The sequence below is a fragment of the Megascapheus bottae genome, chromosome 28, assembly GCF_031878675.1.
Source record: "Megascapheus bottae isolate mThoBot1 chromosome 28, mThoBot2.hap1, whole genome shotgun sequence".
NCBI lineage: Eukaryota > Metazoa > Chordata > Mammalia > Rodentia > Geomyidae > Megascapheus > Megascapheus bottae.
Window position 1 is genome coordinate 14,773,447 of NC_143536.1, and position 13,689 is coordinate 14,787,135.

Consider the following 13,689-nt stretch of genomic DNA (forward strand, 5'->3'; position numbering starts at 1 on the left):
GGTCAGGCTCCAAGTGTGTGTGTGGGGGGCCGTCCAACCTTCAGTTTTAGGGGCTGAGTGTGGGCCCACAGGGACTCCGTGCCACGGGCTGCGCCGTCCCGGTGTCTCGGGGGTCGGGGGAAGATCTCGCTGTCCTCCTCTGGAGCCTGTATTGGGGTCTTGCTGGGCGGGACGTCCCGGGGCGGGGGGGTCTCAGGCTCCCCCCCCCCTCACGCGCCCCTCCCCCACGGCGCCGACTCGTGCTCCCCCCCCCCAGTCCCACCCGGCCCCGCCCCGCCCCGCCCAGGCGCTCAGACCCTGCTCGAAAGGCTCCGCCCCCTCGCTAGGCCCCGCCCACCGGTGGACCCACCCCTATCCCCGCCCCACCGCTCGCCCATTCAGATGTGGGTCAGGGGTGAGCGGGCGGCGCCGACGTCACAAGCTTCCAAGATGGCGCCGGGCGGGCGGCTGTGAGAGGCGCTCGGGGCGCGCTGGGCGGGGAGCCGAGCCGAGCCAGCGGCGGGCGGACGGGGCGGACGCGGGCGGCGCGGGCCGGGCGCCGAGGACGAAGGACCGCTGGCAGGGCCGGCCGGCCGGCGGGCGGGCGGGCGGAGCGCCGCCGCCGACGCACATGAGGTGAGGGGGGCAGCCAGGGGTGTTTGGGGCGGAGGTGGGGGGGAGGACACTAACGGGGCCGCGGGGTCGGGCGCGCCCCCGGGGAGAGGGGCGTGGGCGCGCGTGCGCTCGGGCGACAGGAGAAGCTGCGCGTGTGGAGGGCGCCCGCGCCGCCTTCGGGCCTGGGCGGGGGGCGCACGCGGGACCCCCCAGTTGGCCCAGGCTTTGTGGCCCGGGTGCCCGGCGGGGCGCTGGCGGCAGCGGCAGCAGCAGCTGGGGCCACCCTGGGCACAAAGCCCCCGGGGCCGCGCCAGGCCTGCGGAGCAGGGGTCGGCGGGCTAGCGGGCGCCGGCTCTTTGTGCCTTTTCATTAGCAATCTAATCCGAACTGCGTCCGGCGAGCTCCGCTGCCTGACAGGCGGGCAGGGCTCCCATTATGCAAAAGGGCTGTGTGCCCGCGGCCGCCCCACGCCGGACGTTTTGGCCATTTCCACAACTGCGCTGTCCTGTACCGCTTGCGGTACCTTGTCCCCTTGCCCCTGTCCCCTCGGGAAGACCTGTCGGACTAGGAACGGGGACAGAGTCAGGCTTGGAGGGGCCGATCCCAGAGGGCCAGGCTCTGCAGCTGGTGGGCTTGCTGCCCTGCCCCCAGACCTCTCTTGTAAGGCTGCGGCTGGGCAGGAAGAGAGATGGGCTTGGAGGGAAGTTGGTGGGGGGGGGGAGGTTGGCAGGGGGAGGTGATAGGCTGGCTGAGGGAGGGGGCTGGAGGGGCCCCAGCTTGTCACTCTGTTTATCTTTCAAGATGGTTCATATTCACCCAGGCTTGAGTGAGTGTGTTTGGGGAGGGGGGGGGTTAGATGCCTCTCCCTCGGAGGGGTGGGTAGACACTTTCGGACTGGAGGGAAGGAGGCCTGATAATACTCCCAGCCGCCCCACCCAGAACAGTTTGGGACTGCCTGGGGACTGCCCTGCTGATCCTGACCTGAAGAGCCATGTGGAAGTTTAAAGAGAAAAAAAAAAAATCTTTCCTTCTACTACTCTATGCCCAGTGCGTTTTCTAGTAGGAACTGACACATCTGGAAAGCTGTGTTCCCAGCCTCTCAACCCCCAACAGCAGGAGGGGTGTAACCCAGAGAGGCCACCCCTCTGACATATGTGTTGGGGGAGGGGCAGAGCCTTGCGGAGAGGAATCCTGTGGCGGTGGATTATTGACTGGGGATTGCTGTGCCTCTTGTCCTAGTGGAGGGCTTCGGTTTTTAAGCTGAACTTGGGACTCTCTACCAGGGGCCACAGAGGGAGGGATGGAGTTGGGTTATACAAACCAAGACATTTTTGGATCTAGCACTTATTGCTTCTTGGCTTCCTGATTTGCCTTTTGCCTTCCATTTCCATCTGCCAGTGTTTGGACTCCCTAACCATCCATATGATATTTTCAGGAGCGCAGGCCATGTGGCAGCATAGTTGTTTCAGCTCAAGGAGGGAGTGACTGCTTGTGGAGCAGGATTGCTAGAGTAGTTGGAAAAAAAGCAGATGGGCCAGCCTGAGGCTGGCCTCTAGAGACAAAGCTGTATGGTGAGATTGCTGGTGTAGGAAGCTCTCAACACCGAAGTGGAGTGTAGATTAATATTGGGAGGGAGTGGGTTGAACTGAAGCCTCTGGCCTAGGGTTCTGAAGAGTGGGTTACCATGCTTGCAAGTGTGCAGTTGAGGTTTCTAATGGACTGGGAGGAGGTTTTCAAAACCCTCTGCTTGCCTCCCTGCCTGCCTTGCTTTATTTGAAGAAGTTGATCTGCTTTCTTTTGGCTACTCGTCTCTTGCATGTGAATATTGGGGTGTTGTGGAGGGGCTACAGCCCAGCTTCTTGGCTGTTTGGCCTGAATTCAGCCTTGTGCCCAGAATTATTCTGTGTAATGCTTTCCTGCCAGTTGTTGGGGCTTGTAGATTAGTCACTGAGGTTTTATGAGTGATTCCTGAAAAGTACAATCTCGCTGTGGATGCTGGCTCTGCATAGAGGAAGAAGGAGCCTGAGGGAGCTGGGCCTTTAATTAAAGCAAAACCAAAATGATTGCTGCAATTGCTGGAAGGAGAAGAGGTGCTGGTGGAGCAGAGGTGATGTGTCCTGTCCTGCTGTGCAGTAACTGCTCTGGGGACAGGTAGGCATGATTCTGTCCTCGTTCTCTGGTCTTGGCCAGCAGCCCAGCCTTCTCCACAAGCTGCAGTCCTGGATTAATCCTCATGCAGTGTTTTCTTTCCATAGATCAGATTTCTCATTTTGTTAATAAGTACAGCCTCCAATCCACTTGAAGTCAGCTGTTGTGGACTCAGAGCAACAGGGTTTTGCATTATTGAACTGCGGAGCCTGCTGTCTTTTCTATGAGTCCTCATTGTCTATCAGGATCAGCTCTGAGGGCATGGGATAGGGTAAGGGTGGAGGGTGCCTTTTAATCAGCAGCTAGGCCCTGGAGAATGACTGGCTGGCCAGTTCTGGAAAGTTAAGAGGAGTGAGGAAGGAATAAAGTTCAGTTTACCCAGGGGACCTATAGCTCTGCCCCTTTTGCTTGGCCTATTGACCTTGAGCTGTCAGCCCCACCCCATGCTTGCTCTTGTCCCTGGGGCTAAGAGCCACTGTCCCCTCCACTTCTAAACCTGATCTTTAGAAGGATGAGGAATCTTCTTGGGCTGTCCCTGCCAGCCTGAGAGTCAGCTTCCATCTTTGAAGAAGTAATCAGGTTTTTGTCCCCTTTTGGCTCCTAGGAGCCAAGCTGAGCAAACCCCTGCAGGGCAGTAAGAGGATGACTGGACTTGATCAGGAAATCTGGAGTCTCCCTGGCTCTGATATTTATTTACTCTTCATTCAGCCTCAACCATGGACAGTGACTAATTCTTCTTCCATTATAGTGACTAAATTGGGAACTGAATCGGAGTTTATATCAGTGTGTCTGTCTTCCAGAGCTCAGCTTAGTAAAGTCAGACAGGCAAACAAATGATTGTAAGATGACGTGATAAGGGCATAGCCATGTGGTGTGGGTCTGTTGTGGACTAGAGTTGAGCCCTGGATGCCATGCTGGGTGGCATTTGTAGGTTGAGAAGTTGGTCTGTGTGCCCATGTGTGCGTACACATAAGCATGCACATCAGTCAGTATAGGAGCTTGAACTGAACTGAGGGCCTGAACACTGTCTTTAACTTTGTCACTCGAGGCTAGCTTTGTACCACTTGAGCCACAATTCCACTTCTGGCTTTTTGGTAGTTAATTGGAGATAAGAGGGTTTTTTTTTTTTTTTTTTTTTTTTTGCCAGTTGTGGGGACTCTCCTTGGCCTTTTTCCTCAACCCTTGAGGCACAGTACCACAATCCAGTTTTTTTTCTATGGTGCCCAGGAATTGAACCGGGTCTTCATGCATGCTAGGCAAGTACTCTACAACTAGGCCAAACTTCCTGCCCTGGAGATAAGAGTTTTACAGGTTTTCTTGCCTAAGCTGGCTTTGAACCTCAATCTTCAGCTCTCAGCTTCCTGAGTAGCTAGGATTACAAATGTGAACCACTGGTAACTGCTTTTTTTTTTTTTTTTTTTCCTCTTGCTGGTTATGGGGCTTGAATTCGGCCTGGGTGCTGTCCCTGAGCTCTTCCACTCAAGGTTACTGCCCTACCCCTTGAGCCACGGTGCCATTTCCAGTTTTCTAGAGGTTAATTGGAGATAAGAGTCTCACATTTAGTGCCTGTGCTGGCTTTGAACCTCGATCTTCAGATTTCAGCCTCCTGAGTAGCTAGGATTACAGGTGTGAGCAACTTTATTTATTTATTTATCCACTTTATTTATTTATTTATTTATTTATTTATTTGCCAGTCCTGGGGCTCAGACTGAGGGCCTGAGCACTGTCCTTTGGCATTCCTCAAGGCTAGCACTCTACCACTTGAGCCACAGTACCGCTTCTGCCTTTTTCTGTGTATGTGGTACCAAGGAACTGAACCCAGTTCTTTGTGCATGCTAAGGAAGCACTGTACCAGTAGGCCATGCTCTGGCCCCATTTTTATTTCTATTTCCATATAGGGTTCTTAGGGTCTTAAGTAATCTAGCTGGCCTGGAACTTATAATTTTTTTTCTTTTCTCAGCTAGGGTTATTGATGTGTACCATCACATCCAACTGAAATGATTTTTTTTTTTTTTTTTTTTGGTGGGTCATGGGGCTTGAACTCAGCCTGGACACTGTCCCTGAGCTCTTCAGCTCAAGGCTACTGCCCTACCCTTGAGCCTAGGCCTACTTCCTGTTTTCTAGAGGTTAATGGGAGATAGGAGTCTCAAGTCCTTTTGTGACTGGGCTGGCTTTGAACCTTGATCCTTAGAGCTCAGCCTTCTGAGTAGCTTGAGTAGCTAGGATTACAGGCATGAGCCATCGTGCCCAGCTTTTTCTTTTCTTTTTTTTTTTTTTAATGCTGGCTGGTTCTGGGGTTTGAAGTCAGGGCCTGGGTGCTGTCCCTGAGTTCTTTTGCTCAAGGCAATGCTCTATCACTTGAGCCATAGTTCCATTTCTAGCTTTTTGGTGTTTAATACTAGGTAAGAGTCTCACAGACTTTCCTACTTGGTCTATCTTTGAAGGGTGATGATCCTTAGATCTCAGCTTCCTGACTGAGTAGCTAGACTTATAGACATGAGCTACTAGTGCCTGGCTTTGGCTTTTTTTTTTTTTTTTTAATCAGTATGGGGCTTGAATCCTGGGTGTTGTCCCTGAGCTTTTCAGCTCAATGTTACCTCCCTACTCCTTGAGCCACAGTGTCACTGCCCACTGCCGGTTTTCTGGAGGTTAATTGAAGATAAGAGTTTTACAGACTTTAGTGCCCCCACTGGCTTTGTCACTGAAGGTTTTCTGGTGGTTAACTGGAGATAAAAGTTTCTGTAACTTTAGTGCCCCTGCTGGCTTTGAACAGTATACTCTTGTCAGATTTCAGCCTCCTGAGTAGCTAGGATTACAGGCATGAGCCACCATTCCTGGTTATGGCAATTTTTTTTTTTTTTTGGCTTGGGGGTGGGTCAGAGTTGTGGAACATGAAGTCAGGACCTGGGTGCTGTCCATGAGCTCTTTTGCTTAAAGCTAACGCTTTTTGAGCCATTACCTCATTTACGGTTTTCTGGTGGCTAATTGGAGGGAGAAAAGAGTCTCACAGACTCCTGCCAGGCTGGCTTTGAACCATGATCTTCAGATCTCAGCCTTTTGAGTAGCTTGAGTAGCTAGGTTTACAGGCATAGGCCACTGGTACCTGGCAGCTTGGGCTCTATCTCTGAGCTCTTCAGCTTAAGGCTTGGGCTCTACCATTTTGAGCCCAGCACCACTTCTGATTTTCTGGTGGTTAATTGGAGATGAGTCTCAGAGATTTTAGTACATGATTTGTCTTTGAACCTCATCCTCACATCTCAGCCTCCTGAATAGTTTAGGATTATAGGCGTGAGCCACCAATGCCTGGGCTTTGGCTTTTTTGCTCAAGGCTGGCATTTTACTACTTGAGCTACCTCCACTTCAGCTTTTTTTCTGGTTAGTTTTTCTGGTTGGTGAGATGATTCTCACCAACTTTCTTTTCCTTCCCTGTACTGGCTTCAAACCTGGATCCTTAGATTTCAGTTTCCAGAGTGGTGTGAGCTACCACTGGCCAGCCACATTTTCTGAGATTGATCTCTGACTAGACTAACTTAGGATGGCCTGTATTCTCTGTTCATTGCTGCTCTTCAGGCACTTGTGGATTTTCTCAGAAACCTTCCAGTTTATCAGGAGTCTCTTCTTACAGAGACAGTAAATGAGACTACAAGGTTAAATAACTTGTTAGGGCTGGAGGGTACTTGTTGGGGCTGGAGGGTAATTTCCTTTGACTCCAGAGCCTATGAGGTCCATATAGCATGATGTCTGGAGAGGTTAAGCAGAGAGCTCCCTGGTTCCCTGTTAGGGACTTGCAAAGAAAGTTTGTTCACTTTTGAGTCTAAAAGGCCCTACTAGAGTTTGCTTCGTGTGTGTGTGTGTGTGTGTGTGTGTGTGTGTGTGTGTGTGTGTGTGTGTGTGTGTGTGTATGTGTATGTGTGTGTTCCTAAGGTTTGGGAGTCTCCAGTGGGAGTAGGGTAATGGTGGTAGTGGTTTGTGGGAGCCCTAAGGAGAGACTGGTCACCTTGAACACAGTGTTAGCTGGGACTGGCAAAGCAAGAAAAGCAAGTGGGTGGGGGTTGGGTTCCCTGTGAGTTTGATAAGGGAGCTGGTCTTAGGCCCTACCCCAACCCTGAGGGAAAGGTCCTGGAAGGGCATGACTGGACTGAATGGAGAAAGTGACCCTACAGGCTTGCTGGGATGGTGAGGAAGGCTGCCAAGCCTCATGGAGCTGACCTTCCCTGTGATAACCTAACCCTATGATTAGGGGTATGGAGTGTGACTTGAAGGTAGGAAGGGGTGGGAATTCGGAGATTTTTCCAACTTTCTAGATGAATAGGAATGGAATGGGTCTTCCTTGCTTTTGTGTATGAGAGGGAGGGAGGGAGGCAGGGAGGGAGGGAGGGAGACAGAGAGACAGAGAAAGAGACAGAGAGAGAATGAGAACGTGTGAGCACCACACTGGGATATGGAAAGGCATGCAGTTCTGCCTGGTCTCCCCATCTATCTTGTGGGTATTCCCAGATTGACCAAGGGTTTGGTGAAATGGGTGCTTCCAGATGGGAATTGGCCTGTTCTGGATATATAAGGGCCATTAGTTCTGTCACAGGCACCATTGTTAGGCTGAGTTTCCTATGTTGTTCTGGAACCTTGGGTTTTATTCCTTGGGAAGAAATCTACCTCTGGGAGAGTGGATTCTCTTGGAAGTTTGGGGAGGGGCTGTACCTATTCCAGCACTGGCCTGTTGGCCCCCATTCCAACACACACTCATTGGTCTATTCCTATAGTTTTGGACTCTTTAAGGAGGAGGGCCTTTTAACTCTAATCCTGTGACCCTTGCAGCTTCCTACTTTGCTGCCATGGAAATAGGTAAGCTTTTGGTGAGTTCTCATAAATAGGAAGGAAAGCTGGGCCAGTTGGCTCACATCTGTAATCCTAGCTACTCTGGAGGCTGAGATCTGAGAATCTGAGGTTCAGAGCCAGCCCAAGCACTAATGCCCTAAAGCCTTGAATCTTATTTCCAATTAATCTCTAGAAAACAGGAAGTGGGGCTGTGGCTCAAGGGTAGAGTGGTAAGCTTGATTTGAAGAGCTTAGGGACAATGCCCAGGCCGAGTTCAAGCCCCATGACCCAAAATAAATAAATAATAGAAAGAAGATCGGGGCCTGGGGTCTTGTGTGGTGTGTCTTGTGTGGACATAGTAGGTTTTTTTTTTTTTTTTGGCCAGTCCTGAGTCTTGAACTCAGGGCCTTAGTACACTGCCCTTGGGCTTTCTCAAGGCTAGAGTTCTACCACTTGAGCCACAGCACCACTTCTGGCTTATTTCTATGTATGTGGTACTGAGGAAACGAACCCTGGTCTTCGTGCATACTAGGCAAGCACTCTACCACTAGGCCAAACTCCCGGCCCTAGAGATTTCTTTGAATGATAAGTACAGGCTAAACATTGAGTGCTTTTGCCCACCTCTGCCCTTTCCTCAGCTGAAACCTTGGCTGTGTATCTTAACTTTCTAGGAGCCCACTATGTTCCTAGATAGGCTCAGATACCTTGGTTTTTTATAGTGAATCAGATATATGATGCTATATGTATATGTGCCACACACGCACACACACACTCACACTCACACATGTACATATTATATTGTCAGTGATGGGGCTTGAACTCTGGGCCTGGGTGCTATCCCTGAAGGCTACTTCCTTACCCCTTGAGCCAAAGTTCCACTTGTTAATTGGAATAAGAATCTCATAGACTTGAGTGTCTGGGCTGGCTTTGACCTCGTTTCTCAGAACTCAGCCTTCTAAGTAGCTAGGATTACAGGCTGTGCTGTAACCAATCAAGTAAAGCAAGTGGTGAAGAGTGAGCCAATGAAGCCGAGTAGGCCAGTGTGTTATGGGATGCTGAGGTCTGCTTTTTTGGGGGGCGGGGGGGATGATCATGGTGCTTGAACTCGGCCTGGGCAATGTCTCACAGTCTTTATAGTGCCCTGGCTCGCTTTGAACCTCGATCCTCAGATCTCAGCCTGCTGAGTAGCTAGGATTTTAGATGGGCTGCTTTTTTTTTTTTTTTGGTGGGGCTTGAACTCGGCCTGGGCAATGTCCCTGAGCTCTTCAGCTCAAGGCTACCACCCTACTCTAGAGCTAAGCCTCACTTCCTGTTTTCTAGAGGTTAATTGGAGATAAGCATCTCAGGTCCTTTTGTTCCATGGCTGGCTTTGGAACCTTGATCCTCAGCCTCCTGAGTAGCTAGGATTACAGGCATGACCACTGGGCTGGCTAGATGGGCTTTTTGCTTAGCTTTATTGCTCTACATCTGAGTCATAGCTCTATTTATTTATTTATTTATTTCGGCAAAGTGTGGGGGGGTTATGGGACTTGAACTTGGCCTGGACGCTGTCCCTGAGTTCTTCAGCTCAAGACTATTTCCCTACCCCTGGGCCTGGGCAGTGTCCCTGACCTCTTCAACTGGAGGCTGCTGCCCTACCCTTGAGCCAAGCCCCACTTCCTGTTTTCTAGTGGTTAATTGGAGATGAGTCTTAGGTTCTTTTGTGCCGGGGCTGGCTTTGAACCTTGATCCTCAGATCTCAGCCTCCCTAGTAGCTAGGATTACAGGCAGCATGAGCCACTGCACCTGGCTCCACTTTTTTTTTTTTTCACTAGTTCTGGGTCTTGAACTCAGGATCTGAGCACTGTCCTTGGGCTTTTTAAGGCTAAAGCTCTATCACTTGAGCCACAGCACCACTTCTGGGTCCCTCCCCCCCATGTTTGTGGTGCCAGGGAATCAAACCTGGGTCTTCATGTGTGCTAGGCAAGCACTCTACCACTAGGCTAAACTCCTGGCCCTCCACTTGGCTTTTTGATGGTTCACTGGAGATGAGAATATCTTGTTTGCCCAGTTTTGAACTGTGATCCTCAGCTCTTAGCCTCCTGAGTAGCTAGGATTGTAAGCATGAGTTTATACCTGCCTTTGGCTTGCTTTTCTGTTTATTCAATTTGGGTTCTTTGTAACACCCTGACAAACCCATTGTCTCCATAATTGAAGTGACTGAGTCGCTGGGTTCCTGGGACTGCTGCTTACTCTTTTCCTCTGACGTAGATATTCCTGGCAGAAAGGAACTGGCTTCTTGAGATTGTTTTCTTGGGCCGTATTATATGAGCAAGGTGTCTGAAGTCACTAATAGACAGGGAAGAGGAGGGACAATGAAAGGGTGTAAGAGGCAAAACTTTATTTCAGACAGAGCATTGTAGTTTGTAATTGGAGTTAAGTTTGCTTTCCAAGTGACAGTACTGGTAAAATCACTTGGGGTAGTGTAGTTCTGATTGGTGTCCTGGGTAACAGATATACTTAAAGGGGAGAGATATTTAAAGGGGAGAGAATGCTGGGCACTAGTAGTTCATGCCTGTAATTCTAGCTAATCAGGAAGCTGAGATCTGAGGATTACAATTCAAAGCTAGCCCAGGCAGGAAAGTTCATGGAAATTTTTTCTCCAATTTAGCACCAAAAAACTAGAAGTGGTGTTGCTCAAAGTGGTATAGTGCTAGCCTTGAGCAAAAGGAGCTCAGGAACGGCACTCAGGTCCTCAGTTCAAGCTCCACCATTAACCAAAAAAAAAGGTGGGGCTTGAACTCAGGGCCTGAGTGCTGTCCTTGGGCTTTCTCAAGGCTAGTGCTGGGGCCGGGAGTTTGGCCTAGTGGTTAAAGTGCTTGCCTAGCATGCACGAAGACCCGGGTTCGATTCCTTGGTACCACATACATACAAAAATGCTGGAAGTGGTGCTGTGGCTCAAGTGGTAGAGCTCTAATCTTGAGAAAGTCCAAGGACAGTGTTCAGGCCCTGAGCTCAAGCCCAGGACTGGCAAAAAAAAAAAAAAAAAAAAGGCTAGTGCTCTATCACTTGAGCCACAGCACCTCTTCCAGCCTTTACTATGTATATGGTACTGAGGAATCAAAACTGAGTATTTGTGTATGCTAGGCAAGACTCTCCCACTAGGCCAAACTCTCTTTGTGATACTCTGCTCTGGGAAGCATAGGTGAAGTTTTCATTTGGAGTGTAGTGGGTGGACTAGAGGGCAGAGAGAGTACTGTGGGTTATCCTTGTCCTTCATCACAGATCCAGCCCTGTGGTAGGTTAGAATCTTTTTTTTTTTTTTTGCCAGTCCTGGGCTTGAGCTCAGGGCCTGAGCACTGTCCTTGGGCTTTCTCAAGGCTAGAGCTCTACCACTTGAGCCTCAGCACCACTTCCGACTTTTTCTATGAATGTGGTACCGAGGAATTGAACCTGGGTCTTCGTGCATGCTAGATAAGCACTCTACCACTAGGCCAAACTCCCAGCCCTAGAATCTTTTTTTCTTTTTTCTTCACAATTGTGGGGCTTGAACTCAGAGCTTGGGTGATGTCCCTGAACTTTTTTGCTCAAGGCTAGTGCTTTACTACTTTTACCACAGCTCCACTTCCAGTTTTCAGGTAACTAGTTAATTGGATATAAGAGTTTCCCAGACTTTCCTGCCTGGGCTGGCTTGGAACCCTGATGCTAAGATTTCAACCTCTTGGGTAGATAGAATTACAGGCACGAGCCACCAGTGAGTGCCTGGCTGTGTTGGAATCTTGGTTCCATGGAAATTTGTGCCTTTGCTGAATACCTCTGGGAGATGTTTGTGGGACAGTGTGGTGTTGGTGGGAACCCAGAACCAATGGCCCTCCCTTCTTTTGGATTTCTTTTCACTGAGCAAATAAGAGGTACTCAGGCACCACATCTCTTGGTGTTACAGAGATATTAGTGGTACCAGAGACAGGGTGACCTCTCGGTAAATGAATTCAAGGGCTTGGAGTGAGGAGAGGGAGGGACCAAACCAGCATGGCCTTTTAAAAGTGCCTCCAGGCAGTCAGGTATTGGACTTGGGCTGTCCTTTGTCTATAGTAGGTGAATCTGAGCCCCAGAAGACCAGGTATAAGACCCAGGCAGCCCCCATGAAGGCTGGGGGGAGAGGACTGTTTCCAAAGTCCCACATTCCATGCATGTGTGGATGTTGATAAGGGAAGCAGGTCTTGCCTAGTTACTTTGGTTAGGAGGGGACTTTGACTTCATGCCCCCAGCAGGCAGCGTGCACATCCTGCTTCCTGGTAGGGCCCCTCCCTCACTGGTCCCCTCTGCCTCCAGGTGCAGAGAACACACAGGTCCACAGCCTGCAGAAACAGGGGAAGGGCAATGCTGCTCTCTGGGGACATCACTGGCCTTTGAATTTGAGAGGCATTTGGAGTTCCTGTGTAATTGTTTCTGCTGGCAACCCCCCCCCCCCGCCTTTTTTTGGGGTGCAGTTCTTAGGGCTTGAAATCAGCTTTTGTGCTGTCCCTGAGCTCTTTTGCCTCAAGGCTATATCACTCTCACTTGAGCCACAGCTCTGACTTCCGGCTTTTTTTGAGTCATTTATTGGAGATAAGAGTCACAGTCTTTTGTGCCTGGACTGGTTTTGAATTAGAATTTTCAGGTCTCAGCCTCCTGAGTAGCTAGGATTACAGGCATCAGTGCTTGGGTGTCCAGCTCACAGGTGGCATTTAATGTGGAACTTTTATTTATTTCAGTTTTTTCTTAGGGGTGGGGGGCTAGGGGAAGCAGGGCAGTCCTAGGGCTCCGAACTCAGGGCCTGGACATTGTCCCTGAGCTACTTTTTGGCTTAGGACTATTATTCTAATACTTGAATCATGGCATCACTTCTGGCTTTTTCTGTTTACATCGTACTAGAGAATCAACCCCAGAGCTTCATGCATACTAGTTAAGCACTCTACCACTTACCCACATTCCCAGCCCTATTTCGTATGTTTTACTCTTTGATTTCTAGGCGGCCTTTCACCCAGGATTTTGATTTTTTTTTTTTAAATTTGATGTTTCAATGGAAAGAGGACTCCTTAACCTCTCTGGGTTTCTCTCCCTCTCCCTCCCTCCCTTTCCCCCCCTCTGGTACTGGGCCTCCAGCTGTTATATTGTTCCATTCATATCTGTTGCTCTTGCACTAGAGTCATGCCTCTAGTTCTGGCTTTTGGAGAGCTAACTGGAGATAAGAGTCTCACAGATCTGTCTGCGCAGGTTGGTTTAAGCCTTGAGTCTCAGATCTCAGCCTTTTGAGCAGCTAGGATTATAGGTATGAATCACTGGCACCCTGCAAGGGCCTCATTTTCCTTATCTGTAAACTGGGTGGGAAATATTTGAGACAGCTGGGAGGTAGAATTAGGGAGATTAAAGTCGGAGGATCACAGTTCAGCACCACTGGAGGCCAGCCAGGGCAAAGTCAGCAAGACCTGATTTCAAAAATAAACTAAAGCTGGGTGCCAGTGGTTCACTCCTGTAATCCTAGCTACTCAGGAGGCTCAGATCTGGGGATCATGGGTTGAAGTTAACCTGGGCAGGAAAGCTGGTAAGACTCTCACCTCCAATTAACTACCAAAAATGCCAGAAGTAGATCTTGTCTCAATCAGTAAAGTGCTAGCCTTGAGCAAAAAAGGTCAGGGACAACCTCCAGGATCTGAGTTCAAGCCCCAGGACCTCCAGCACAAAATAATAAACTCAAAGCAAACGAGCTGGGAACATGGTTTCCTGTGCTTCCTTAACAAGCTCTAGGCCCTGGATTTAATTTCTAATACTGCTAAAGGGAAAGTAAAAAATGAGACAAAGCTGGGCACAGTGGCTCATGCCTGTAATCCTAGCTACTCAGGAGGCTGAGATTTGAGGATTGCAGTTGAAAGCCAGCGTGGGCACCAAAGTCCTAGAGACTCTTTTTTTTTTTTTTTTTTTTTTTTTTTTTTGCCAGTCCTGGGCTTGAGCTCAGGGCCTGAGCACTGTCCTTGGACTTTCTCAAGGCTAGAGCTCTACCACTTGAGCCTCAGCACCACTTCTGGCTTTTTTCTATGTATGTGGTACTGAGGAATCGAACCTGGGTCTTCATGCATGCTAGGCAAGCACTTTAACCACTAGGCCAAACTCCTG

General features: G+C 49.8%; 1 protein-coding gene across 1 annotated transcript in view; it reads left to right on the forward strand.

Moving 5' to 3' along the window:
• The first annotated feature begins 543 nt into the window (after positions 1–543).
• The window catches only part of Hic2 (HIC ZBTB transcriptional repressor 2), a 35,918-nt gene continuing 22,772 nt past the window's right edge, over positions 544–13,689 (forward strand). Inside the window, exon 1 of the mRNA XM_090320161.1 lies at positions 544–615. The gene's annotated coding sequence lies outside the window, so the exon portion shown is untranslated. The remainder of the gene's footprint in view (positions 616–13,689) is intronic.